This window comes from Crinia signifera, chromosome 1, assembly GCF_055691185.1.
Source record: "Crinia signifera chromosome 1, ASM5569118v1, whole genome shotgun sequence".
In the NCBI taxonomy this organism is placed as follows: Eukaryota; Metazoa; Chordata; class Amphibia; order Anura; family Myobatrachidae; genus Crinia; species Crinia signifera.
This window is the reverse complement of record NC_139217.1, coordinates 434,463,564-434,491,323: the sequence shown is the minus strand read 5'-3', so window position 1 is coordinate 434,491,323 and position 27,760 is coordinate 434,463,564. Positions and strand designations below refer to the sequence as shown.

Genomic DNA, 27,760 nt, shown 5'->3' with positions numbered 1-27,760 from the left:
CCACATATCCCAGTCAGATGGAGCGACCATCTCTCCAGCAGGGGTTTTCTGGCGAGCCCCGCCACTGACGAGATGGTCGCTCCATCTGACCGGGACACGCGAGAATATGTGTATTCTACGGTTCTCCCTATTTGTATGAGTACCCCGCAGCTCTCCTGATTTGTATGTGCTCCCTGAAGCTTTCCCCTATTTGTATATTTTATAGAAAGTTTGATACATCTCCCCCCTTTCTAATTCATCATCGTCATGTTTTGGTTTTGGCAAACGCACCCTCAAGTGTTTTTCTTCGGATGCAGTATTTTGTTACAAATCAATAATAAAAAAAAAATTGTCAAAACTATTTTTAAAAATCTATAAAAACAGCTGGCATCACGTGCATTTTGCAATTCAAAACCTTGACATTCAGATTTTAAAATCTGAATTTTAAATCGATATTTGGATTGGATCAAATCTCCTCTGGAGATCCGAGCTGTGATTTTGTTTGATGCGGAGCTACAAAATTTATGTGGATTCAAATAACTGGAGAACAGATCCGCACATCTCATAACCATCAATGTACGATTGAGACAATATAAACAATGTTCTGATCTGAATAAACGACATCTCAATCTCACCATAATGCATCACAGTCCAAACTAATCCTGCCCACTGTGGCCAAGGTCCACTCGATTGTTACATGTGTTGTATTTGGTATGGTTTGTAGATAGGATTAGTGTGACGCTGCATAAAGGTAAAATACAGTTTTTCATTCAAATTTTTAGCTTTTAAAATGATAAACTGTGAAAGAATGATCTGCTAATCGGAACATTTGGCTATACATTGAGTGTAAGTGTCCTGGATTTGTGTCCTTTTTATTCTGTTAAAATAGACTGAATTTTAAAGTGAGTTGTCACATTGAATGAGTGTCAACCTAAATATTTTAAGTATTGCATACTTCTAAAAATTGTTGCCGCAAGAATAGCTATTTATATAACTGCTATTTTCCTTGTATTCCATCTTCTTTATATAATTATTTTTCTTTGGAAGCAGGGTTGAAATTAAGTGCTGATTGCTAATTGTGTATTTTCCTTCCTATTGTTTTAAACTATATAAATCATATAACAATAGAGTACGTGAGGCTGGTGTATCGAACATTTAACTGAAGTATCTCATTAACAGTGTGCTGCAAAAATTACTATTTTTAGCTATAGGTAATTAAGGCCAAGGAAGCAGCGCTAATTATTCTAGAGGTTACCAGCCACAGGAGAGGTTATTCAATCCCGGGTCACGACTGTCGGTACATCCCGACAGTTTGTAGACTGGAGGCAATAGTTATACATATGCAATTAGACATATATTAATCTCCTACTGTATTGTTCTATGTATTGTATTGCAGCTGAGAACAATAGGCCTTGGTGAGCCATGGCTCACCATGGCTATCCATAGATGGCTAGTTGAGGAAGGCTCCATCTGTACGCACAAAAGGAGCATAGTTGCTGTACAAATTTAAAGGGTCTTCAGACAGAGGTTGCTGATCATTCATGAACCAGGGTCTGTGGAAGGTTTCTGGTTTCTGCAGGCTTCAGCCTACTGCCAATTCTCCCCACAGGACCACTTTCAACACCTCTCACACTTGACTCTTATAAAATATTAACGTACAATCTCCTGATTGGCTGGCAAGGTTGTAGTCCAAATACTCTGATGGCTGAATGAGATTGCAGTTCAGACTCCACTGCTGCAGAAGTTTCCTAATGTTACATTTCAGAAAAAAGGGGAAAAAATGGTAATTTGTGTTGCTTTGTTTGAGTGCCTTGTCTGTGTAATGTATTATGCACATATTTAAAAGGCGGTGAAATTCCTATTTAGTGAGAAGGAAAATCTATGATGTTGGTGACTTTTTCCATTTATCTTCTTCCCGTTCCGGGACACGATTGCGTTCTAGTTGAACTCACTTTGTGCGCCGGTGGTAGGTATAGTGCTTACTGCCTTACACTGTAGACAAAGTGGGCACTGTAAGCTCTTGCATGTAGGGCCCTTTCTCCTTTTGTGTTACCAGTGTAATACTAAATGACTATTAGAGGTACTTTTACTAAGATTTGAGTTCTAGTGAAGATGGGGTGTTGAAAAATAGGTTGACATGGCAAAGGTCTACTGGGTTTGTAGGTCAACACAAGCATTAGGTCGACATGATTTTTTTGTGTCCCGAAGTTGACATAGTCAAAAGTCTACCGGGGCACAGTGCTTCGCTGCGGGTGGCACACTATTTTATTTTATTTCAAGTCAACCTTTTGACTGTTGACCTTCCCTTTGTCAACCTAATGCTTGTGTTGACCTTAGACATGTCGACATATTTCAGGTGTCGACATAAAACCTGTCGACCTTCAGTCGACCCAATGTACGTCGAACTTAATTGAGTCGACCTAGGGACCTTATCACATCTAAACAAGACTACTCTCTGGGGCAAATTTACTAAGATGTGAATTCTACTTCACATGTGATGTTGCTTTGGGCAACCAATCAGATCCTGTCTATTATCTTCTAGAGCAGGGCTGGGCAACACCGGCCCTCCAGATGTTAGTGAACTACACATCCCAGCATGCTTTGCCTTAGTTTTGCTATGTGGCCATGCTGAAACTGATGCAAGGCATGCTGGGATGTGTAGTTTATCAACATCTGGAGGGCCGGTGTTGCCCAGCCCTGTTCTAGAGGATGCTAAATAAATAAGAAGTAGATTCTGATTGGTTGCCCAAAGCAACATCACATGTGAAGTAGAATACACATCTTAGTAAATTTCCCCCTCTGTGTTTAGCATCTTAACTTGTGGTTCACATCCTGCACCTCAAATGCATTTGTTTAATAATATAAGAGGGAGCTCGAGGGGGCTATACAAATAAATAAAGGGACTTTTGTGCTTCTGATGCCTTAAGTGACCTTTATTACTTCCACCTGAAGGAATCAATACTTCATACTTGCTATCTTTTGAAAAACAGTTCCATGGAGATTGTAGTTGGTAGTGGAATTCTGCACAGTGCCCCATTGAGGGGGGTGTGTCATGCTCCACCCAAAGGGCGTGTCTATTTCCATATATGGAGAGATTATGAAAAGTGATTGTGAACGTGGCACCTAGAAGCGTGGGGATGCGGTCATCTATTAGAATGAACTTAGGTCTACAGTCATTAGGTCGACCCCACTAGGTCGACTGGCAGGAAGGTCGACCTGACTTAAGGTCGACATGGGCCAAGGTCGACATGACTTAAGGTTGAATTTGCATAAAGGTCGACATGAGGAAGGTCGACTGGTCATAAGGTCGACATGGGGTTTTTCACTGTTTTTTGAGCCGACATGTGCCGACAGGCGGTATTTCATGCCCTACCATCCACTAGGGCGTGGAGGAGGTTATTAAAGCTGTGGCGAGCGAAGCGAGCCACCGTGCCCGAAGCATTGCGAGCGATGCGAGGGTCCGATTCCCATTGCCAACTGTGTCCATGTCGACTGTGTCGACATTCGGATCAAAAAACAGTGAAAAACCCATGTCGACCTTATGACCAGTCGACCTTCCTCATGTCGACCTTTATGCAAATTCGACCTTAAGTCATGTCGACCTTGGCCCATGTCGACCTTAAGTCAGGTCGACCTTCCTGCCAGTCGACCTAATGGGGTCGACCTAATGACTGTAGACCTAAGTTCATTCTGACAGATGTACCGATTCCGAAGCGTGGGGGTGTACTGCTACATCTGAGAGGAATCTTTTATCATGACTTATATGCAAATGTAGATGAGCCACAAAGCCGTTAGTTAGAGCTACTGAACTATACTTGCTGGAATACCTTCCTCCTGCTTATGATACTTACTGTACATTAAGTACATCACATAATTTGTATACAATATGCAGGATCGCCCAGTGCCCCAGGGTCCCATATAAAAAGCTTCTGCCATAGTTCTCTGTTACAATCTGTGAGTTAACTAAAGAATTTATATGCATAATCCCTCTATTATATTTTTGGACTTTTACAGACCCGTCCACAATACTTTGCCATCATATCCAGTTCCCAATTATCTTACGCATATTGCTTGCCCTAAATCTAGCCCTAGGATATTGCATTCTGGGAGAATTATAAACTGACAGTAGAGCTCTAGGAGACATACATAGATTATGGGTAGGGAAAGAAAATGAATAACATCTCTAAATAGTATCCAGTCTCTAATACCACCTTTAAAGAAAATAGACGATGCTTACATTAGGCCAAGAGAAACCACAGTGTTAGAGTTCTTTAAATAATAAATATGGTTCATTGGAACTGGAAAATAATAAAAAAAAAGCAGTCACACTATCAAACATAAAAAAAATCAGAATGGCCTAAGAAAAACGGTAAAGTTAATAATGTAGACTACAATGTCAGGGATTATAATAATAATAATAATAATAATAATAATAATGTTATTTATACAGTATAGCACTTTTCTCCTAATAGAAATGAAAGTTCTTGCATTAGCCTTTTATAGCACAAAATACAAAACAGATTTAACAAGGGACATTAGTGAAATGCTTGGGTGAACAGGAAAGTCTTGAGTCTATTTTTGAATGTTTCCAGAGCGGAAGCTTCTCGAACTGTGCGTGGACGTGAGTTCCATAGAGTCGGAGCCACAGCGCTGAAAGCTCGACCCCCAGATGAATTCAGGGAAATTCTGGGTACTGTTAGTAGTCCTTCATCAACCGATTGCAGTAATCGAGTAGGACAATAAGGGATCAAAAGCTGCTGCAGGTACCTTGGGTCCTGGTCATGTAGAGCTTTCAAAGTCAGTAAGCCAATCTTGAAAATTATTCGCCATCTTATAGGCAGCCAGTAAAGGGAGTACAGAATGGATGTAATGTGGCTGGAATGCGGCTGATTGGTTAATAGCCTGGCAGTTGTATTTTGTAACATCTGCAAGCGGTGCAATTCTTATGCTGAGGGCCCAAGGTAGAGGGCATTGCAGTAATCCAGGCGTGATGATACAAATGCATGTATGACTATAGGCAGATCTTCTGAGGGAATGAAGTGCTTGATTCTGGCTATACTCCTTAGATGATAGAATGAGGATTTAATTGTGGCTGATACCTGATGTGTAAGTGTCAAGCAACTGTCCAGGAAGACACCACGATTCCGCACATGTTCCGTGTTTTGAAGTTCCTCACCCCCATGCGTAAGTCCTGTTGGTTGGCTCTTCTGCAGTCTTGTCCTGCATAATTTGTGGTTTGTCTAGACTACCTACAACCAAGGGTGTAACTGCTTATAGGTACAGGGAGTGTAGCTGCTATGGGGCCCAGAGCTGAGAGGGGCCCAGCTTGCCTGTCAAAGTAATATGTGCTATATCACAGGTTCTCAAAGTAAGTTCTCAGGACCCCACACACAGCGCTTGTTTTGCAGGTCTCCTCAAAGAATCAAGTGAAATAATTAGCTCCACCTGTGCATCTTTTAAAATGTGTCAGTCAGTAATGAGTGCAGCTGTCGGGTGACCTGGAAAACGTGAACTGTGTGGGGTCCTGAGGACCAAGTTTGAGAACCACTGTGCTAAATACATTTTTCACCATCTGACGGTACACTGGGACCCTTACAACCTTTTTTTTTTTTATGAGGCCTATAAATATCTAGTTGCACCACTGCCTAGAACTATTAAGAATCCTTGTCAAAAGTCATTAACTACAGTATTTAACATAGGAGGAATGTTTGTTTTACGCTGCAAAAGTTTATTAATTCGATTCAAATCCACCTGAATATTGCACTTTAACGTGTGCCACATTTTTTTTTCCTTTATGAATGTTCTATTCATTAAAATAATTCCCTTTAAAATCATGTAATATTAACGACAATGGTGCTTTTGTATCATGAAAACAAATAAATTGCATCAAAACAATTACCCTCCGCTCACAAAACATACCCAGAAATCCCCTCATCACATTGCAATAAAGCTGAGTGCTTGTAAGGACAGAATAGAACAATCACACAACTCTGATATCATCACATTAGGAATTAAATAAAAACACATTTCTCCTGCATGATCTACTTAAGAGGATCCCTAGTCTCAGTGGTAACAGATCAAAATGAAAGTGACTATAATACATTTTTTTAGATTATATTTTAACTCACTGAAGGGCAGATGTTCTAAACCTTGGAGAGTGATAGGCTGGAGAGAGATATAGGACTTTATTCAGGTCCGTACGCAAGTGGCGCTCCTTCGCACGGGGACCAATGGTTTTTCATTTCTGTGCATGCGCATTAAATGATGGGGAAGGATCCCACCAGGCTGTGTAACACCCATTTGCATGCCCTGCGAGCGAATTTGCCTTGTAAATGGGTGGCGGCCAGCCACTATTCGCAAGGCGGTGTTTGGTGGACTCACAAGGCTGCATATCAACCAGATTAACTGTAGATGCATGTGGTGCATCTTGGTCATTGTAGTCTCCAGGTATGACATCACTTCCGGTCACACGGCTGGTCCTTCAGTCAGTGTTAGCCAGAGCTGGAATAAAGACGCACCTGATTCAAGCTGCACAGGTGTCCGTGAGTTTCTTGATATGCACACATCTACATTAACCCCCATAGTACCAACCAGTCAGCTCGTGTCAGTTGTGTTTGAAAAATGACAGGAGCGGATTGGTTATCACTCTGCAAGGTTTAGTACATCTACCCCTGAGCATAATTGTGTGTTTCATAAATTAAGTTAAGGTACTCTTTACCTAGATGGGCGCCCGTCGTGGTGATCGCGGGTACATTTATGTCTGGCCGCGACGCGACCGACGCGATGCCCGCGATTTCCCATTGAAACCCATGTTAAACATTGAAATCGCGTCGGTCGCGTCGCGGCCGTCCATAAATGTACCCGCGATGCCCACGACGCGATGCACCCGATTTCCCATAGGAATCAATGTTAAATGGCCCGACCAACGCGATTTTACTGTTAAATGCCTCAATAGACCCGATTTGGCCATAGGAATCAATGTTAAATGGGCCACAGAGCCCAAATAGGCACAATTAACCCTTAAATGTCCCCCCAAATTTTTAACGCCACCCCACGATCCACGCCAACCCGAAGCGTGGCGAGCGCAGCGAGCCCGCGAGGGGGGGCGGCGGTATGCGTCCTCCGACCTTTTCATGCCCTACTATCCACGTCGGCGTGGAGTTGAGAATAGAATAGTGTGGCGAGCGCAGCGAGCCACCGAGCCCGAAGCGTGGCGAGCGCAGCGAGCCCCACGAGGGGACGCGGATACCTTCACAGTTATACGCGTCCCCTCGTGGGCTTCACAGGTGTCGGTGGCGACGCGGACACCTGTGAAGCCCGCGAGGGGACGCGTTTACCTGTGAAGGTATCCGCGTCCCCTCGCGGGGCTCGCTGCGCTCGCCACGCTTCGGGCTCGGTGGCTCGCTGCGCTCGCCACGCTTCGGGCTCGGTGGCTCGCTGCGCTCGCCACACTATTCTATTCTCAACTCCACACCGACGTGGATAGTAGGGCATGAAAAGGTCAGAGGACGCGTACCGCCGCCCCTCGCAGGCTCGCTGCGCTCGCCACGCTTCGGGTTGGCGTGGATCGTGGGGTGGCGTTAAAAATTTGGGGGGACATTTAAGGGTTAATTGTGCCTATTTGGGCTCTGTGGCCCATTTAACATTGATTCCTATGGCCAAATCGCGGGCATTGAGGCATTTTACATGAAAATCGCGCTCAATCAGCCTTTTTAACATTGTTCCCTATGGGAAAATCGCGGTCATCGCGGGTAGCAGATTTTTATGTACCCGCGATTTACCCGCGATGCCCGCGATGCCCGCGATGACCGCGATTTTTACCCCCGACGCCCGCGATTTCAATCGCTGGTGCCCATCTAGGTAAAGAGTACCGAAGTTAAATACAGTATCATTATTTATCCAGATGCCCCTGGAAAGGTTGAATATTGTTTGGACGGCATTTTAAATAGGATTATCAATATATACAGTATGTCAACTGGAAATGTGGTCTATTAATTGCAGCAGAGGTGACTATTAGTCGGGTTCTTGATGGAAGCTATTTTTTTTTTTTATGTCTGTAAAAGGTTGACCGTAATTGGGATCCTTGATCTCCTGATAGGGCGTGTTCTACATCAACCTTTACAATGCCATTGACAAAATAATAATGATAAAATATCCCATTTTAGGTTCCACAAATGGAACATTTCTCAATTGTAAATGCAGATACCATGCTATTCCTAGCATTTAAGAAGTTAAGTGGAACGTATCTGTTTTTTCTTGTCACTTTATAATTATGTTCAATGCTCTGATACAGTGTTCAATGCTCTGATACAGTGATTCCCAAGCTCAGTCCTCAAGGCACAGTATAGTCAGCGTTTTATTGATAACCACCTCTGAGCACAGATGGTCAGATCAACATAACTGATGTGCTAATTCAGGAATCTGTGCTCAAGTACGGATATCCTTAATACCTGAACTGTTAGTGTAACATAGAAACATAGAATTTGATGGCAGTGATGAACAACTTGGTCCATCTAGTCTGCCCTAAACATATGTACATGCACACACTTACACACTAGGGTTAATTTTATTCTTGTCAGGAGCCAATTAATCTACCAGTATATTTTTTCGAATGTGGGAGGAAACCCATACAAGCACAGAGAGAATATACAAACTCCGCACAGTTGGCCATGACCTCAGTGCTGTGAGACAGTAATGCTATCATTACACCATTCATATTGCCTGCACCTTGAGGACTGTGGTTGGAAACCCCTGCTCTAATGCAATGTCACCTATTTCGGTTGTGTCCACTGACAACCATCCATTGGGCCAAAAACATGCTGAAAGAATGAAACATGTATTCAACTGTAAAAGGAGCAGGGTCCTCTAACAGCTCAATTTAGTATTGTGAGACACCTCTCCAACTGATGCTGTGAGATGCACCTGTAAGTCTAAGATCATGCATTTTTTATGCCTAAACTATTGTTTTATCCTTCATTCTATGTGGTCCGAAAAAAATAAAAAAAGTTTGCTACTTATGGATTAAAAATCTGCTTTTTTTTACCTTTTTCAAATATTTTTGAATTTTTTTTGGTACTTGTTTCCTAGCACGGCCACAAATCTTGGCCATCGGGGGTAATTTTAGTGGCCTGCGACGCGACCGACGCGATGCCCCCGATTTTTCCATTGAAATGCATTGAAAACAGTGAAAAATCGGGTCGGTCGCGTCGTGTGCGCCTAAAAATGCTTAAATGGTCCACCCGCGATGGCCGCGATTTCCCCATAGGGAACAATGTTAAATGCCTCAATTTACCCGCGATGACCCCGATTTCCCATAGGAAACAATGTTAAATGGGTCAATTTACCCAAATCATCATAGGGAAGAAGTCCGCGAGGGGCGGCGGTACGCGTCCTCCAACCTTTTCATACCCCCTCTATCCACTAGGGCGTGGAGTGAGAATAGAATAGTGTGGCGAGCGCAGCGAGCCACCGAGCCCGAAGCGTGGCGAGTGGACGCGGATACCTTCACAGGTAAACGCGTCCCTTCGCGGGCTTCACAGGTATCCGCGTCCCCTCACGGGGCTCGCTGCGCTCGCCACGCTTCGGGCTCGGTGGCTCGCTGCGCTCGCCACACTATTCTATTCTCACTCCACGCCCTAGTGGATAGTAGGGGTATGAAAAGGTCGGAGGACGCATACCGCCGCCCCTCGCGGGCTCGCTGCGCTCGCCACGCTTCGGGTTCACGTTGATCACGTGGTGGCGTAAACTACTTTTGGGGGGACATTTCAATGTTCAGGGGTGTTTTTGGCCCATTTACCATTGTTCCTATGATAATTTGGGTAAATTGAGCCATTTCCCATTGTTTCCTATGGGAAATCGTGGTCATCGCGGGTAAATTGAGGCATTTAACATTGTTCTCTATGGGGAAATCGCGGGCATCGCGTCTGGCCCATCGCACCCGATTTTTTTGCGCAGGCGATGCCCGCGATGGCCCCGATTTTACCCCCGATGACCGCGATTATGATCGTTGTGGCCGTGCTAGGAAACAAGTATCTTTTTTTTTAATGTAAGCACTTACATTGGTTAAGGCAAGATTATTTACTAGTTACAAATGAATGTATTAAGTTAATGTTGCTTATTAACATGAACACATTCATTTGAAACGTAAAAAAAAAATGTTTGTATATGGTATGTCCTTAATTGGATAGTGTGACTCATGAACTTTAAAAGCTGATGTGATGTGCTATACAAAGCCCTGTAAGATTTTGTGTCAGCTTGTATCAACCGGAAGTCCATTTTCCCACAGGGGAGATAGTCATGTCTTGTCAAAAGGAATCATATCATGATATACCCATTCTGATTTCTTCATCTTACCAACTTCAAGCAGAAAAGAGAGAAATCCACAGTACTGTAGCATCCACTATTTTGGGAAACCACAGAGAGACGCTTACTGTACTGTGTCTTATGGGGGAATATTAATGTTTTTGTGCTTCCAAATGAATTGCGTGAAATTATCTGTATTCCAATATTATTCAAACAATGTAAAATGTATATATTTTTTAAATGTATCAGAAAGGGTTAAGGTGCCATACACTACAATTACTCATTACCCATAACTCCACATTTTAAGGCCACAACCAAGCACCAATTATTGGTCTGACGGGCATGAACAATCTTCTATCATGATTGACAGATGCGATGATTTGTTCAAATAAAAATCCATCATCGGCTTGGATGCCAAAAGGTGTGTGAGTGGAGGGCATTAATTAGTCGGGGCTTGGTAATATTTGGGGGTCCAAGTAGGGTCCCAGAGCCACCGTTCTCTCCAAGAGGTGCACACAAGCGGTTTGAAGCATAATATATACTGTATGTGGTGTGTATTGTAATTTTTTTGTTTTGTTTTGGGTTTATACTTTATACACATTTTTTTCTACATTTATTTCTTAATACAATGTTCAGAGAAATTACTTTTATCTCTTTTTTACTTCCAACAAAATATCGATTTTTTTCCTTAATTTTTTCTCTTTTTAATACAGTAATTTTAGAGCAAAATAAATATTGTCCACTGGAGAATCAAACCAATCACATTTCATGAAACATAAAAGCCTGACTGAATAGCCCATTTATAGAGACCTGTATGAAGAGCTGGTAGTGTCTCGAATACAAATGCCAAGCTCAACAAATTGATTCATATACCCTACTGTTCCCATATGGAACATTACTTTTCTTTTGTTCTTTTGTTCATTCATAACCTTAAATTGTTTATCATTACTTTTTAGTTCAATTTCTCTCTGAAGTGGTGTAACTATACAAATGCCAAAACTAGCACAATGCAATATTGCCCTAGCCCAGTGTGGTGAGTGAGATTCATAGGTGCCAACTTTTGTGTGCTCTGGGTGCTTCCACAATCATTGTACAGTATGTGATTCCCCAGAACATATCAGCTGACGGGGTAGATGTATGAAGCAGTGCTAAGGGAGGAGAAGTGAACCAGAGGAAAATTATCCCATGGCAACCAATCAGCTGCTTTGTTCAATTTGATATTATGCAATTTATAGATGTTAGTTCAGTGCTGATTGGTTGTCATGGGCCACATGGGACACTTCTCCGCCCTTATCGCTGCTTCACCCTACAATACCACAATACGAAATCATGAGATTTCTGATACTTCCCTTACCTTCCAATCACAACTGACCAGTCACAAATGCAGTTTTTTTGATTGGCCACCTACAAAGGGGATCCCTCAAGATTTTTCCAATTTAGACAGCAAAGAATCAACAAATTAAGGTATACATTTCTATGTTTTAGTAATTAAATATATCTCCCGTCATTTATCTGGAGTTCGAGCTTTTAGCCATGCAGCTCCGACTTTATGGAACTCACTTTCCAGCACATTGGGTCAGATGTATTAAACCTGGTGAAGAGATAAAGTGGAGAAAAAGTGGAGATAAAATGAAAGGAGATAACGCACCAGCCAATCAACTGCATTTGAAAATGACAGTTGTGCGTTGATTGGCTGGTGCATTATCTCCTTTCATTTTATCTCCAATTTTTCTCCACTTTATCTCTTCACCAGGCTTAATACATCTGCCCCAGTTCGAGAAGTGCCCACTCTAGAACGCATCAAAAGCACATTCGAGACTTTCCTGTTTACTCAAGCATTTCCTTCATTCCCTTACTGTAAGTATTGTTTATGAAAAGCTTTTCTGTACTTCATTGTTTCTGTACTGAATTACAGACCCCGCTATCCGTTGGAAGGGGGTGCACGTGCATGAGATGCTCTTGCGCCATGTTCCGATGAAGCTCCCCTCTGCCGCCCACCGCCTCCCTGCACCCCCTAACCCTGCCTGTCTGCCTGAAGCAGAGATGGGCAAGGTTCCGCCACCCAGCTGCCGAGTGAGACGCTCGCACGTCCCAGTCTAATGGAGTCCCTCTCAGCCAGCGCTTGCCAGCGGGGACATTCTGGCGAGCGCTGGAGCTAAATGAGAGGGGCTCCATCTGTACATTCATTCTATCTGTTAAGCGCCTTGAGCCCTATTGGAGAAAGAGTGCTATATAAATACAATTATTATTATTATTGCATTATGATATTTTTTTATTTGGACAGGGTTAAATAATATGAAAATAAAGTTAAATTAATTAACTTTAAGTTTTTTGGGCTTTATTGAGCCATCTAAGGCCAACAGCAGAATGCCGACACAAGAAGATATGCCGTCGGTGCGCAGCTACAACGTCAGAAGGTGAATATGAGCTGCTCTCTATTTCATTCCCAGGATAATAAGAAACATCAGAATAGATCAGTTCCCATCCTTCATAGGAGCAGAAAGCTTTTGATTTTAAGTGATTAAATGATGTAGTAATTCCTTCTTCAGTGAAGATTGAAGTATTTTTGGGGAAATTCACACATATGAACTGGACACCCCTGAGGAAGTCTTTATTGCTGAAACGCGTTCAGTGATACAATATCATGATCAAAAGTGGGCCGAACAATCTGTCAGTGAGCTTACCCCTGGTGAAGGTGACAGCGAGATAAAATAACACCTGTCCCACAATGTCCATGGTGTATGTGTGTGATGAATACTTTTTAAGTGTGTTTTAGAAAAAAAATCTTATATTAATAGAAAATAAATGTATGAATTGATTTTTAGTGGGTGTGCACTTGTATGAATGTCTCATAAACTTAATAGGACGAGTTCTAAAGAGAATGGTGAACAGACTCTACTGAGATTTGGCGCTCCTCAAGAACATCTTTTTTGTAGAATTTTCCTGGTCCTCACTGGCGACGGATCGTCCTTGGCGAAAGCACCATCCCTACAATATTGTTTATTTCAGTTAAAAATAGGTATTTGTTATAGATAGATAGATAGATAGATAGATAGATAGATAGATAGATAGATATTAGATAGTATGACAGAGTTAATAGGATTTCCCTTTTTAACTGCTGTACTGTGCTTAAAAAGGGCAATCCTATTAACCCTGTCACCCTTGTAATCTATGTATAATTGATCTAATTAAAAGAAAAAAACGGTACTGGTTGCCCAGCACGGCGCCCACGATATTGATCTTATGGCGTCGGGTCTATCTGATTGGGTCGCATCTATCTGATCGGGTCGTATATGCGATGCAATGCGATTAGACCCGATTTTTAATTGTACAGCCACTCTGATGGGTGATTCCTATGTTAAATGCACCCCCACACCTGATTTTTCATCGTACACCCACCCTGATGGGTAATTAATATGTCAAATGCCCCCCCCCAATTGTTAACGCCACCCCACCATCAACGCCAACCCGAAGCGTGGCGACCGCGCAGTGAGCCCGCGAGGGGCAGCAGTACACGTCCTCCGACCTTTTCATACCCCCACTATCCACGTCGGCGTGGAGTTGATTTTATATAGTGTGGCGAGCGGATAACTTCACATGTATTCACAACTTCACATGTATTCCGCATCTGGTCGCCACGTTCAGACTATATAAAATCAACTCCGTGCCGAAGTGGATAGTGGGGGTATGAAAAGATCGGAGGATGCGTACTGCCGCCCCTCGCGGGCTCGCTGCGCTCGCCACGCTTTGGGTTAGCTTTGATAGTAGGGTGGCGTTAACAATGGGGGGGCATTTGACATAGTAATTACCCATCCGGGTGGGTGTACAATTAAAAATCGGGTGTGGGGGTGCATTTAACATAGAAATCACCCATCAGGGTGGCTGTACAATTAAATATCGGGTCTAATAGCATCGCATCGTATGCCATTGTACGCTGCGATGCGAGGTTAAAATTGTACATAATCATACATACAACTCTTAAAACCCTAATATCGGGTCTGATCAGGTCCCATCGCATACCTTAACTTATTGGTATGCGATGGACCCGACGGGCGCCGTGCTAGGAAACAAGTACCAAAAAAACTTTTTAATTTACAAAAATAAATGGTAAAATATACAGTATTTGTGTTTTAGAAAACCTTAAAAAAAAAATCTCATGATCATTATCTCCTGATTCCTCCTCAAAAGGCATCAAAATCTTAATGGTAATGGTAATATGAAAAAACACACAAATCACTAATGTTGCACATAAAATACATTCATGAGGCTTCAATGGGGAATTCACTGTTTGCTGCAGTTGGGAGGCAGGTAGAGAATGCTGGACTGTGATTGGTGGATAGCTCCTGTCATCCACAATCAGCATGATGACAGCCATTCACTGGAAAGCAGGAAGAGAATGTTTGCTGTCCAGGCAGCATTCTCTACTGCCTCCAAAGAAGCTCAGGAGGCAGATGCCCACAACCCAATCTGCCCCAACTCGAAGGACCCTAGAATTGAGCTTCCCATTGAGCTCATATAGCGTACACGTAAGAAACTTATTAACTGCACACACAGGAAGATATTCTCCATACATTCCCGTTCCGTACATGCAGTTGCTGATGATATTGTCAGATTTAGCTGCATGTACTTTATAGACAGCAGAGGGGGTCGTTAAAGACCCACAGCCATGATCATCGATAATGATATTGACTGTACACACTGGATGATATATACAGTATACGCAATATCGTCAACGATATCAATATCATACATTACCATATTGATATATCGCCCAGTGTGTACCCAACTTAAGTCACAAAATCCTCAGTGTAATTTTTTGGTTTAAAAAATAGTCTTAGCATAAAATCCCATTAAGATGCAGGAGAGCCATTAGCTACAGATAACTAAAGTGTTCTTATCCAGCAGAGTACATACTGTGATTGAGGAAGCTCTTTTTATACCTACAAAATGACCAGAGTTCTCAGGTCAGACAATACTGAGCAGGAAAGAAATAATTCTTACGTCCAATCAAGTGACAATTACAGGTTATCAGCGGGTGAGAAGATGAAAAATGATTTTTTTTCCCCCCAGTTACTATTTTTTTTGCATACATTACTGCAAGCTAGCCAAAATTATATATGTCATATATAATGGAGCGTGATTATTTCATCTAGGCGTTTGGCACCATAAAATTGCAATATCCCTGTAGTTTATTCCTGGTCTGCCTAATGCCTGTTTAATGCAGGTCCTTAGAACCCAGAGTATATTCAAGGGATTGAGCAAGAGCTTTAAATATGTTGCATAAAACGAAACAGAACATTGCTTTGTAATGTCCTTCATTTTTGAGATTCATGAATAAAACAGTGACAGCCAATAGGTTGCTGTCATTCCTGTTTTCTGTATTTATAGTGTTCCTTAGGGTCTATAACCTGAAGAGGGGCTGCATCATTATACAGCATTCATAATCCACTAGCATCCCATTGAATATTTTGGTTTGCCAGTATACAGTATTTAGATCTTATATCTTGAAGACTTACTAACATACAGATGGTGCAGGTCCCATCTTGGCAGGGGATGGCGATGGCGATGCCAGCCGCCATCCCCCGCAAGCGCCATCTGCATAGCGAGAAGGGGTCGCGCGCACACGAGAGGAGCACGTCCCCTTCCGACATCGCTTCCAGCCGCTCCCCCGGGTCACCGCCGGCTTGTCGGTGGTCACCCGGGGTCCCTGCCGCCTGCCTGCACCCCCCCCCTCCCCCAACCCTGTCCGTCTCCCTGAGGTGGAGACGGACAGGGTTCCCGTCGCCCCGCCGACAGAGATTGAGACGCGCGTGAGACTTAGGCGCGTCTCAGTCAGATGGTGAGGCAGGCCGCTGGCGGATCGCCAGCGCTGACGTTCTGGTGATTCGCCAGCAAGGAAGAGGCCTGCCGATCTGTACCTTTAAAATAATCCATCTGTTTTTGGTTAGTCGCCATAAAGGGTTTTACTACTTAAACTCCATTTTACTATACGGTAGATCAGTGGTTCTCAACTCAGTCCTCAAGTATCCCCAACATTGCACGTTTTCCAGGTCACCCGGCAGGTGCACAGGTGCACTCAAAATACTCACTGACACATTTTAAAAGATCACAGGTGGTGCTAATTATTTCACCTGTGATTCTGTGTGGAGACCTGGAAAACGTGCTCTGTTGGGGTCCTGGAGGACCTAGTTGAGAACCACTGCTGTAGATGGTATCGGTGTTTTCCTAATGCACCTCTCCTTTATGTGCCATACGGCAGAAGACGCATGGTGCGACAGCAATGAACGTCCCTATTTTTTTCATGATTTTTTTTTCTGTATCTTGTTCACATCATTGCTGCATGCAAATCCACTTTTAGGGGGTTTATTCTAGTTCATTCTTTCTGACAAAATCCTTCTTAGATGGACAAAACCATGTGCACTGCAGGGGGGCAGATGTAACATGTGCAGAGAGAATTAGATTTGGGTGAGTTTTTTTGTTTCTGTGCAGGAAAAATACTGACTGCATGATTTTACACTGCAATATAGATCTCACTTTGAAGAAAAACCCCACCCAAATCTAATTCTCTCTGCACAAGTTACATCTGCCCCACCCGCAGTGCACATGGTTTTGTCCATCTAAGAAGGATTTTGTCAGAAAGAATGAACTAGAATAACCCCCTTAGTGACCTAGTGATTTAGGATTAGAATTTTAGTCACAAAGGACTTAGTATAAAGGCCAACAATCAATGGCGGCTCCTACCGGATGTCATGGGGGTAGGTTGCCGTTGCCTTCTTCTGCTCTGCCCAAAGTGTCCCCAGCCCGTAACACCATGATGAAAAGTATGCATGCCACAGTCAGTGCAGCCCAATGATTCATAGCAATGTGGAAAAAGAGAAAATATATATATACAGATGAGCCGTTCTCATTCATACTGACAGCGCACCCTAAATTCCCTTCTTGGCAAGCCGGCGGTACATGCATGTGTGTGAGAAGATTCGCAGCAATGGGCTATGTAAGCATGTGAGACACACGTGCGTCCCACCGATGCTCCGAGAAGGGATAGATAGATATACAGTACAGGGTCTGTCTGGAAAGTAATGAGACTAAATGAAATTTCAGATAAATAGGGTTAATAATAAGTATGACCCTTGTGCATTGGTGGAGGCAACATTGTCACGTTATGCTTGGGCGAAAACTGTCCTGCACTTGGTATATTGTTGTGATGGAGGAACCAGGTAGTAGCAATCTGTTTCTCAATCACCTGAACACTCATTTGTAAAATGCATTGTTGACAGTTTGGCCGGTATTTATATATTCCTTGTGGCCCACACCCTTCAAGTCGAAAAAGAGCATGGATTTGGTCTTCATTTGGTCATTTGGCCCTTTTTGGTTAAGGCGATGATGGTGTGAGCCAGTCTGGGCTTTGCCTGTTGGTCTTCAGGTTGTACTAATAAATCAAGTTTTCTCACCTGTTATAAAAATAAGGAACACACCTTTTGCATCGTTAGTTTATTGCACAGTAGTTTTTGGAAGTCCCAACCTTACTGCTACCATTTTCAAACAACGACCAGTGTTCAAAACTTCACGCACTTTGTTCACATTTTGGTCATGTGTTGAACGACGTCCAGTGCGTTGTTCATCCTAAACAACTTTGATGCCCACCTCAGAGAAGGATTCCTCCCCAATCATCTATATATCGGTTAAATAAATGAATGTTACTGGCATACTCATCCTTGGAAAAAAATAATTCTCAACATAAATGAATTAGCAAAGGCAGGTGTGACACAACTGCCAATAAGACACCCCTGTATTTGTACATGAAGTTATATCTGTTCAAAACTAAATGCAAAAGTCTGAAGAAGAAAGGCATATAAGGTCTAATATAGATCTCAGATGAACTAAGCAATGTACATACCGCTTCAGTGCCCTGCTGGATGGAATGTTGGTATACAGGCTTTTCACATCAGCTGTACATAAGAAGAAGTCCTTTGGTTATTCACCTAAAGCAAAAAGTTTGTTCAAGAATGTATTGGTATCCTTGAGGGTAGTCCTCTCTTGTTGCACAACCGGCTGTAAATAAAAGTCCAGAAACTTGGCAACACCATAAATCAAGAAATCTCTGGCTGGGTGGATTAACTCTTTCCTTATGTACCTTAGATATCATATAGAACAATTCTTGTAGCACTATGGATGTATCCATTGTGATCCACTGATTAGAGACCACTTCTTTTAGAAGAACATTCAGCTTGTTCACATAGTCACTAGAAGGATCCTTATTCAACCTGACGTACACCTCATGATCGGAGAGTTGCGTCATGGCTTCATTACGGTATATTTCCAAATCTTGGACTACACGAGCACCCCCTTGTCAGCTGGCCTGATGACGATATCCTTGTACTCGTTAATCGATAATCGTTTGAGGGCCTGGTGTTCAGTTCTGTTTAAGTTGTCTTTGTTATCCATATTCTTGTTTTGTGTTTTAATCTTGCATGTTAGAATATTGGTGTATGCTTTATTCGCTGGATTATTTGATATGGGTCAAAGGTGCTTTTTTTTCTTCACTGGAGCCTTGTTGACCTCATTGGTAACCAATGGTTTATTTTTATAAAACTCTTTTAGTCGAAACTGGAGTGCAAATAAATTTGTTTCATCCAATGCTTCAAACTCACGGTGCTTATTTGTAGGGACGAAGCTGGGTCCCTTACTGACTACTGCCATTTCATCCGCTGTGAGGGACCTTGATGAAAAATTCTATACATTTGTTTCTTGTTTGTTGGACACTTTTCCTTCCCTTTCGCATCGCTTGTTCTGGACCTCTTAGCAACTGAGCCCTGGTACGAACACCTAAACGGAGCTGACCAGCGGAGGTACCTGGTGCGGAATCTTGATCACTGATTGAAGAAATGCCACGATCAGTGTCTGTGCGATATTGATTTCTTCATCTGTTATACCTTGGGCTCCCTTGTTGTAATGTGTTGGTATATACTTGATTTTCTTGATAGGCTTTTGTCACTTTCTCAGATTTTACTGTTGTAAATATGTTTACTACATTAAATGTCCCTGTTCAAAACCGTATGTTGGGAAAACCACACGCCAGTTCAAAGAACGAAGGACACAACACAGAAGTGCCATCCATCTGACCCTGGCTGGCCATTGATCAGCCAGTAGCCAAACATTTAAAAGAACATGGACACAATTTGTCACAAATACGGTACAATACGATTGACTAGGTCCCGGCTAATCCAAGGGGTGGAAATAGGGACAAAAATATTGCTACAGCGTGAGACCAAATGGATAGCTCAACTGAATACAGTGTATCCTTTTGGCCTTAAAGAGTACTTTTTAATGCTTTCTGTTTCGTTGCCTTCCGCTGCATTGTAATATTATGTATGGCATATGACAATATGTTGTCGATTCCAATGTTACCTTCTGTTCTAGATGAAAATACATTGTATTGGAGTTGATATATAACTGAGTGTATTACTGCATGTCCGTGGCCAGCTTATAACATTGCCATGGTGACGGTTTTTGTTTACACAATGCTCTATGTCTCACAGTGATGATGTAGCAGCAGTGGGGCGGCTCTCGTCCCCTGCATGAGGTTCATACCTGGTGTTTGTGTCTATATAAGGTGTTTTGTATTCTCTATCTGTATTCCGGATGACGGTTTAACCTAATATACCGTAATGTAGGCTTCACACTTGAGTTAAGTGTGTTCTGTTTATACAAATCCTTAGAGAGCCGCTTCTTCCACTATGCATATATATATAGATAGATAGATATAGATTTTGAGTCGACATGTGCCGACAGGCGGTATTTTTTATGCCCTACCATCCACTAGGGCGGGGAACCTTATTTTGATAGAAGGGCCATTTGTTATGGATGAAATCCTTTCAGGGGCTGGATCAAAATGATCACCTTTAAAAGTATCCTCCTGATTACCCCCTCCGGCTGCCGCTCAATAACTGCTGCTGGCGCCCAGCTGGTGCTACAGTGATGCTGGACACCTGTCGCGTGATCTCGCACCCGCCCACGTCACTCACCATCTCACGCGAGACTCCCTTCCTTCCATATTCCAGTGAACACAAAGTGCCTATGGGGGCCGTTGCACTAGGGTATGGTGGGAGAAAAAAATAGTGTGCTAAGCATAGCGAGGCCCCGTGCCCAAAGCATGGCTAGAGTAGTGACTGTCGACATTCAAGACAAAAAAGTGAAAAACTCCATGTCGACATTTTGACTGTCGACCTTCCCCATGTCAACCTAATGACCCTGTTGACCAAACCCATGGCGACCTTCAGTCACGTCATGCATGTTGACCTTCAGTGGTCGACCTAATGCTTGGAGACCTAATGTATGTCTATCCAATGATCCCATTTTGCTGTCACTGTGTACTAGCATTGACAAATACAACTCATCCCCCCCCCCCCCCCCAAAAAAAAAGAGCTCTATTTTTTTTTTTTTGAATAAACGATTTTTATTGATTTTCAATAAAGAGGTAATACAATAAGTAAAGAGCTCTATTTATGTCTGATTTTATAGAGCTGTTTTATTTTTTGACTTTCTACATCAGACTCCATTACAGTGGCAGAGTTGGTTGTTTAACATGGTATATTTGAGTCGAAAACATCCAACTTTTCTGAACACTGGGCACTATTACTGTACATTGGCCCACTTTACAAAATGTGTGACTTTGCATTAATATTGGACATATCATAAAATCAGACCAAACTTAGCTCCAATTACATCCAAGCTAAGAAGTTTTTTCGAAAGTTTAAGATTTCATTAAATGCAAACTTCCAGTTTCCAAACTAATTACACCTGGAAATGATAGAATCGCTTTTTTGCATGAGCTTCAAGAGACTTTTGGAAAAGTTCAACATTATAAATAAGCTGCAGTTCGGCATAGAAGTGTGATACCCAATTTCAGCTTGGTTATCAATCAAAAACCTCAAGCGGCCAATTATTTCTCTCAAACTGGGTCAAACATTTATTGGAACATTTAAGATTTTTGCTTGAATCTAAACAACGTTCTTTCTGCTTAGAACTTCTAGTTTCTTTGCAAATTCATCAGTTTCTATTTGCATTTTGCTGCTTAATCCATTGAAAGTATTAGATTTCTGAGCAAATTTTGACTTTTCTTCTACTGGTTATTGTTGAAGTTATTTCAGAGAAAATCCTAGACTGTACAATACACAGAAACAGATTGCAAATACCTGGTTACATTTAAAGAATGGTCAATAAGGGGGCTTTCTGCCCCCTAGCAGGGTGTGTTGTGGCATGGGCCAGAGTGCAGGGCTGTTAGGGGTCAAGGGTGCAGGTGGAGGGGGGAGCCTCATGTCCTGACCCTCCCTGCCATCCTCACTTCTTGCCTCACGTCTCCTTACCTGCACCTCATGTCACCTGTCTCCCCCTCCTTCTAGATTGTAAGCTCCTCTTCCCTCTTGTTCTCACCACTCTCTTCTTGCATTTCAATTACAGCTCTCTAGAGCCCCGTACACACGGGGGAGATATATTGCTCAGCAATATATTGCTAGCAATACATTGCTGAGCAATATATTGCCCAGTGTCTCCTTTTCATCAGCGACCAGAGATGGTCGCTGATGAAAAGGAACCTCTGCCGGGGGAGCCACAGAGGTAATTAGCTGGTCGCAGGAGCAAGCTCCTGCGACCAGCGATTACAATGGGGCTGAAAACGGGAGCGCGCACCCAGCGATTTATCGCCGGGGCACACTTCCATCACTGGCAATATGGTCGCCAGCGACCATATTCCCAGCGATTATAGCCCCTATCGCCCTCGTGTGTATACAGCTTTACTCACTTACAATCTATAGCTGCATCTCTTCTCACTCACTTCCCTATTTCTCAGTTGTATTTTGTAATAAGAACTGTGCTGTTAATTATTAATTGTGCTCTGTTTTTGATCTTCTGTCGCTGTTATGTCTAGTTCTGTATACCCTGTACTGTTCTCATGTGTTTTATATGTACGGCGCTGCGTACCACTTGTGGCGCCTTATAAATAAAAATATAATTATAAGAAGAAGAAACTTCTTGTAGACCAAAAAAAAACCCCTTCTTCTAGAGCAGGAGTTCTAAAACTCGGTCCGCAGGACCCCACACAGTTCATGTTTTCCAGGTCACCCGGCAGGTGCACAGGTGTGTTCATTACCCATTGGCACATTTTAAAAGATCAACAAGTTTAGCTAATTATTTCACTTGTGAATTTGTGAGGAGACCTGCAAAACATGCATTGTGTGGGGTCCTGAAGACTGAGTTTGAGAACCTGTGTTCTAGAGTAACAGAAGAGTCTCTGTGTAAGTCTATAGGATAAAGATAGACATTAGAAAAATAAGGGCATCACATTGGTCTGTACACATGCATTTCACTTCTTATGTGCACCGCATGGGAACCTGTGTTTCTGATATTGCTGTCACTGCTCACCTGGTGTGCACATGTGGTTCACATTAGGACACATATACCCACATAGATGATGACACTGCTGGTGCCTAATTGAAGAGAAACAGATGGAGAACAATGTGGGACAGAAAATAAACAGACTGAGGGGCAGGGGAGAAAAAGACTTAGGGGCAGGGAAGGGCACATACAGGGACAAGGAGACAAAGGAGGGTTTAAAAGAAACCCAGACGACAACTGCTAGTATTGATGGAGCGTCTCTCATTCATCACCGGGAATCACCAGAATGCCGCCGCTGGTGATCCCCGGTGGAGAGGAGCTCCATTTGACTGGGACACAAAAGCATCTTACATGCACGCGCGTCCCAGTCACTCAGTTTCCTGCCCGTCCCAGCTTCAAGGGGAGCAGAAACCCTGCCCATCTCCACTTCAAGGAGAGGGGGGGGGGGGTATTGGTGGAGCGGGGAGGAGGTGGGGACCGACGGGGAGGTGGCTGGCAGGGGCTGGCGGCTGGCGATTCTATTGCCAGCCCCCCCGGCTGAATGAGCGGTGCTACATTTGTATCTCCTAAATAGCCCAGATGAGGTTCTGAGCATTGTCTTCTGTTTCCGGGGCCAGGCTCTGCTGGATGAGCTACAGTATTCTGGATATTAGACAGCTTACAGTACTTTGTCCAGCTTTGATGTTGGTAACAGAATCAACTGCAAGATATGTGTCAAACGTCCTTATAGGTTAAATAAAGTTCACAGTTGCATTATATCTTAACTTATATGAGAACAATCATTTAGTTTCATAAAGTATTCTGTTATATTAGCTACAAGATCAATGTTACAAGCTGAGTCTGGCAGGTCTGGGTTACTGCAGCCTGATTCCTGTATTTGTTCTTTGTGCAGTCTCAGCTACTACATAATTAGCCCATTAACTTTATGTGTCAGGCTGCTGTGTCTGTCAGGTGTTTAGCTGCAGCTGTGTATACGCTCACCTGTCACATAACTAAGCAGTCAGGAGAATATAGGATTAGGCTGGTCAGGTAGGGTTATCCGTCAGGGTTATGTTTAGGAATAGCAGTCAAATCCTTTCCAGAATGCTGCTGATATGGAAGGCTGACCCAGAAGCACTGGTCACATGGCTGCCAGGACCCATAAGCTAAGGATAGAAGTTGATGCAATTTTTACGAGAAGCTAATACTGCTTTCACATTGCAGAAACGGGTATTGACCCTGTATTCTTAAATGGGACTTTAAAACGGGTCTGAACCTAAGACCTTTCACATTGCAGGTGAAAACCGTTTTAAAAAGCATTTAATACCATTCACACATTCAACCTGTTTAACCCCCAAGGGACACGTTTCAAGCCATAGAAATAGAGCCATTCACACTGCCTAAAAAACGGCTTTGAAACGTGTAGGACTCTGCTTTTTAAACGTGTTGAAATACCGGTTAACTTTAACCGGTAAATCAACTCTGGCACTTTCACATTGCAGCCTTAAACGTTTTAAAATGGAAAAAAAAACGGCAATATACCATTTTAAAAGTGCAGTGTGAAAGGGGTATAAGTCACCTCTGGACCATCACTAACTGTATGTCAACATTCTAACATGTCAACATTTCATCAGTGTCTACCTGAAGAATGCCAACATAATAAACATCAACATTATGACCGTCCACATGAAGGTCAGCATCACTGACGTTGACACTGTTGCCATTTCATTCCCAACCTTATTACATGTATTTATATTTGAATGAGAAAAAATGGAGAATATAGAAAGTGGATTCAACAGACACTTACTGTATATGTTCAAATAGCACAGTAAAGCCGCTGCATATTCAGAAGACTGGACCTTCAGGACTAAGCTACAGTTTCCTTTGGAAGAGATACAGCATTGGATGTGGCTGAAGAAAAGTAAAGGAAAATCCCTAACACAATAGAATATTTACTACAGAGCAGAAACATAATATTTTCATCCTGCAGTAAAGAAAAAGTAAACCCAATGTACCGTGGGTAACAAAACAAGTTAAGATAAAAATTTAGAATGTAACAAAAGATTCCTATATTAACCCTTTGATTGCCAATATCTCTGTGAGAGATGTGTAAAGTATCCACAAAAAATGCTCACATTTGTTATATAAATTCAAATAAAAAATACTGTGAAAAAAAGATTATATTTCCTATATAAGGTAAACATAATTACCAAATAGGTAAACACCTATTTTGACAAATTCACTTGACACTCAAAGGGTTAAAGCAATTTCACTTTTATTTAAATTAACATTGCTCTGCTAGAACTTTACACTTGAAATCACTTTCTAGTCAGAAAAGACAAAACATTTGAACAATAATATTAAGATTTACCGAATGTGATTAATAAATTATTACAAATCAGTTGGATGTAGAGTAGGAGAACACCCACAGCATTAAAGTCTAGTATAAAAGTGTGCAATGGTGCCCTACAACCAGACTTTTCAGTAATAAACTGATTGATACTTTATCCTCTCCACTTGATCTGTCTCCAACCTTTGGTGAAACTCCCCCTTTATGTTTCATCTCCTGGAAAAATAGTATTGATGAATAAAATATGCCCTTAAGAGAGGTTTTATTTGAGACATATAATTGTTTATGTACCATTTAGAACAACCCAGATTTAATTTATATGTGGAAGGTTTACTTAACGTGAGAGGAAAATATAGAGCGTTTCAGGAAGAGATTAAAGTCATGTTTATCTGTTCTAACCCAAATTGAGCTGATAGAGATTCGTTGTTAAGAGCTGCCTTGGCAAATTAACTTACAAGTTTTGTGTACTGGCTCTGGAAATGGTTCTGGTTCAGGATCTGCACCAGACTCGGGGGTACACAATTAAACCCGAAAATGTTTTATCCACAAAAAATGGGGACTTTTTTGCAAATAATTTTTTTGCATTACCAACAATTTTTTTTCCGCACTATAAAATTTTTTCCCATTGTTTTGATTAAGAATTTTTCTGTTTTGTGCCAAAACACATAGAATCCTCAAAACTTTGCTGATATGTATTTTCATTTCATGATCTGGGAGAAAATCAAACCATAACCCCAATAAGTGACATTGGGTAAATGACAACGTCTAATTGAATATCGCTCTTAGGGGGAGATCTATCAATGCTTGTGTAGATATAAAATGGAGAGAGATAAAGCACCAACCAATCAACTTCCGAAGCTGGCCATAGACATGCGTTTTTTGCTCGATATCACCCAATTCCGACTGATGGGGCTGAAAAATTGTGTAAAATCAGGCAAGTCGCATGTTTTTTTAGATCTGATACGAACCAATACACTGTCCTGTGAGCATCGGCTTGGAGCCCTTAAAATGTCCTGCACGTAGGATCTGTCAGATCGGGTAGCCTCCTGTAGTCCTTGGCGGGATCGTATGCGCTATACAGAGGTAGCAGCTCCAAACGATTCTATCGCCATTCATCAGGTCCCGCCAGACGAGGGAAGGGGAAGCATGTGCACTCCATTCCGTCAGAGCCCTCCGCCGCCCTCAGCAGCACCCCCACAGCCCGCCCCAGCTGTCCCCAGCTCACCCCAATCCCTGCCCATCTCCCTGAAGTGGAGATGGCCAGGGAAACCGTTCCCCGCCACTGTGCTCACGTGTCCCCATCAGACGGAGCGCCTGACCGCCAGCCTGCGCCAGCACAAAGGATCTGGCGATTCCACAGGCTGGCTGGCAGGCGCACCATCTGTATCGCATGCAAAAGGTCTGCATGCTATATATCGCATGCTATCCTGCCACCTGAGAAGCTCCCGGGTGGTTCAACGGTGGTCGGCTGCAACTGCTGCCCTCAGAGAAGTTGCAGTAATGTATGGGATCTTAACTGTCATTTTTCAGGCTGTGTTTGAAACATGATCGTTAGAAGCTAATTGGTAAGTGCTTTATCTCTCTCCAGTGTATCTTTCTACATGCTTTGATTTGCTGAAATCACCCAGAAAAAGAGCCCAACAATAGAAGATTTGTAAATTTTGCATATCTGTCAGCAAAATAAGAGATTGCCAACTGAATTCATTGCAACTGTGTATTGACCAGAATTCAGAAATTCCCGAAACTGCCACAATAGCACCGTAAACTGCTGCAGCGACCTCTGATTGTATCCCGGAAGAAACCTATTCCCATGTGTTAGCAAACAAGTTCTTACCTGCATTGGTTAATATCGCCCAACTCTGCATGACTCCACCGGAGAAAAGAGATAAGGTGACACGCGGACAGCAGATGAAGAGGCTGAAGTTTAGATCAGCTCTATGTCGTACATCCCTCATTATCATCTTCCCAAAAATATATAACATGTAGAAAGGTGTCGTTGCAGTGGGAAATGATTGCCCTGTGCCAAGGCCTGTCTTTGCACCAAAGATAAGGTTGTTTAGAAGATCTCCCGTTGAGCAGCTGGATAGAGATTTTTTCTCTTACTTTACAGTATGTCAACATCCATAGCTGTTGGCATCTCCGCTACTCTTTTGTTGATCTCCGCTGCCTGCATGGTGACAGCAGCTGCCATGGAAAAAGGAGAATAACTGACTATTTCCAGCAGCAACGTATGACAGTAAAGGAGGACACCAGGCTTCGCACTGTAACTCCGACAGGACAGACAAGCACAAGACTGCATGTGCAGCATGAAAGCGAACGTCTCTAGAACCAGCAGGAGAAGGTTCCTCAGTTATGATAAATAGTGAATGACAGTCACGGTTGCCAGCAGCTAAGGGCTCGATTTATGATGTATCATTATTCTGGAGCGGTACATTTCATTTTGTATCCAAGTTCTAGAGATTGAAGTTCCCTGATATTTTTTAATGACTCGTACATACATTACCACCCCAGTGGGCATAGAGAGAGAATATAATAGTGTGCCGAGTGCAGAGAGGTACCGTGCCCAAGCCTGGTGTACAGGGGATGCGGTACACTAAAATTTTTTTTAGAAAAAACTTGAAAAACTTATACCTCATGACCTTTTCCATGTTGACCTTTTCCTTATAACAACCCTTTGACCATGTCGACCTGGTGTATGGTGACCTATTGATTGCCGATCTAGACACTGTTGACCAAACAATCCCCACCCGTAAAGGA

At 42.6% G+C, this 27,760-nt stretch overlaps 1 long non-coding RNA gene across 1 annotated transcript in view; it reads right to left on the bottom strand.

Annotated features, from left to right (window-relative positions):
• The window catches only part of LOC146031889 (uncharacterized), a 61,404-nt gene extending 34,024 nt beyond the window's left edge, over positions 1 to 27,380 (bottom strand). Inside the window, exons 1-2 of the long non-coding RNA XR_014457346.1 lie at positions 26,838 to 27,380; positions 24,461 to 24,588 (exon numbers count right to left, since the gene is read on the bottom strand). This is a non-coding gene — a long non-coding RNA (uncharacterized LOC146031889). The remainder of the gene's footprint in view (positions 1 to 24,460; positions 24,589 to 26,837) is intronic.
• Positions 27,381 to 27,760: the final 380 nt, after the last annotated feature.